This window comes from Asterias amurensis, chromosome 11, assembly GCF_032118995.1.
Source record: "Asterias amurensis chromosome 11, ASM3211899v1".
NCBI lineage: Eukaryota > Metazoa > Echinodermata > Asteroidea > Forcipulatida > Asteriidae > Asterias > Asterias amurensis.
The window spans coordinates 1-2,500 of record NC_092658.1 but is presented as its reverse complement, the minus strand read 5'-3'; positions in this window follow the sequence as shown (position 1 = coordinate 2,500).

Below are 2,500 nucleotides of genomic sequence, written 5' to 3'. Positions count from 1 at the left end.
GGGTTAGGGTTAGGGTTAGGGTTAGGGTTAGGGTTAGGGTTAGGGTTAGGGTTAGGGTTAGGGTTAGGGTTAGGGTTAGGGTTAGGGTTAGGGTTAGGGTTAGGGTTAGGGTTAGGGTTAGGGTTAGGGTTAGGGTTAGGGTTAGGGTTAGGGTTAGGGTTAGGGTTAGGGTTAGGGTTAGGGTTAGGGTTAGGGTTAGGGTTAGGGTTAGGGTTAGGGTTAGGGTTAGGGTTAGGGTTAGGGTTAGGGTTAGGGTTAGGGTTAGGGTTAGGGTTAGGGTTAGGGTTAGGGTTAGGGTTAGGGTTAGGGTTAGGGTTAGGGTTAGGGTTAGGGTTAGGGTTAGGGTTAGGGTTAGGGTTAGGGTTAGGGTTAGGGTTAGGGTTAGGGTTAGGGTTAGGGTTAGGGTTAGGGTTAGGGTTAGGGTTAGGGTTAGGGTTAGGGTTAGGGTTAGGGTTAGGGTTAGGGTTAGGGTTAGGGTTAGGGTTAGGGTTAGGGTTAGGGTTAGGGTTAGGGTTAGGGTTAGGGTTAGGGTTAGGGTTAGGGTTAGGGTTAGGGTTAGGGTTAGGGTTAGGGTTAGGGTTAGGGTTAGGGTTAGGGTTAGGGTTAGGGTTAGGGTTAGGGTTAGGGTTAGGGTTAGGGTTAGGGTTAGGGTTAGGGTTAGGGTTAGGGTTAGGGTTAGGGTTAGGGTTAGGGTTAGGGTTAGGGTTAGGGTTAGGGTTAGGGTTAGGGTTAGGGTTAGGGTTAGGGTTAGGGTTAGGGTTAGGGTTAGGGTTAGGGTTAGGGTTAGGGTTAGGGTTAGGGTTAGGGTTAGGGTTAGGGTTAGGGTTAGGGTTAGGGTTAGGGTTAGGGTTAGGGTTAGGGTTAGGGTTAGGGTTAGGGTTAGGGTTAGGGTTAGGGTTAGGGTTAGGGTTAGGGTTAGGGTTAGGGTTAGGGTTAGGGTTAGGGTTAGGGTTAGGGTTAGGGTTAGGGTTAGGGTTAGGGTTAGGGTTAGGGTTAGGGTTAGGGTTAGGGTTAGGGTTAGGGTTAGGGTTAGGGTTAGGGTTAGGGTTAGGGTTAGGGTTAGGGTTAGGGTTAGGGTTAGGGTTAGGGTTAGGGTTAGGGTTAGGGTTAGGGTTAGGGTTAGGGTTAGGGTTAGGGTTAGGGTTAGGGTTAGGGTTAGGGTTAGGGTTAGGGTTAGGGTTAGGGTTAGGGTTAGGGTTAGGGTTAGGGTTAGGGTTAGGGTTAGGGTTAGGGTTAGGGTTAGGGTTAGGGTTAGGGTTAGGGTTAGGGTTAGGGTTAGGGTTAGGGTTAGGGTTAGGGTTAGGGTTAGGGTTAGGGTTAGGGTTAGGGTTAGGGTTAGGGTTAGGGTTAGGGTTAGGGTTAGGGTTAGGGTTAGGGTTAGGGTTAGGGTTAGGGTTAGGGTTAGGGTTAGGGTTAGGGTTAGGGTTAGGGTTAGGGTTAGGGTTAGGGTTAGGGTTAGGGTTAGGGTTAGGGTTAGGGTTAGGGTTAGGGTTAGGGTTAGGGTTAGGGTTAGGGTTAGGGTTAGGGTTAGGGTTAGGGTTAGGGTTAGGGTTAGGGTTAGGGTTAGGGTTAGGGTTAGGGTTAGGGTTAGGGTTAGGGTTAGGGTTAGGGTTAGGGTTAGGGTTAGGGTTAGGGTTAGGGTTAGGGTTAGGGTTAGGGTTAGGGTTAGGGTTAGGGTTAGGGTTAGGGTTAGGGTTAGGGTTAGGGTTAGGGTTAGGGTTAGGGTTAGGGTTAGGGTTAGGGTTAGGGTTAGGGTTAGGGTTAGGGTTAGGGTTAGGGTTAGGGTTAGGGTTAGGGTTAGGGTTAGGGTTAGGGTTAGGGTTAGGGTTAGGGTTAGGGTTAGGGTTAGGGTTAGGGTTAGGGTTAGGGTTAGGGTTAGGGTTAGGGTTAGGGTTAGGGTTAGGGTTAGGGTTAGGGTTAGGGTTAGGGTTAGGGTTAGGGTTAGGGTTAGGGTTAGGGTTAGGGTTAGGGTTAGGGTTAGGGTTAGGGTTAGGGTTAGGGTTAGGGTTAGGGTTAGGGTTAGGGTTAGGGTTAGGGTTAGGGTTAGGGTTAGGGTTAGGGTTAGGGTTAGGGTTAGGGTTAGGAGGTTAGGGTTAGGGTTAGGGTTAGGGTTAGGGTTAGGGTTAGGGTTAGGGTTAGGGTTAGGGTTAGGGTTAGGGTTAGGGTTAGGGTTAGGGTTAGGGTTAGGGTTAGGGTTAGGGTTAGGGTTAGGGTTAGGGTTAGGGTTAGGGTTAGGGTTAGGGTTAGGGTTAGGGTTAGGGTTAGGGTTAGGGTTAGGGTTAGGGTTAGGGTTAGGGTTAGGGTTAGGGTTAGGGTTAGGTTAGGGTTAGGGTTAGGGTTAGGGTTAGGGTTAGGGTTAGGGTTAGGGTTAGGGTTAGGGTTAGGGTTAGGGTTAGGGTTAGGGTTAGGGTTAGGGTTAGGGTTAGGGTTAGGGTTAGGAGGTTAGGGTTAGGGTTAGGGTTAGGGTTAGGGTTAGGGTTAGGGTTAGGGTTAGGGTTAG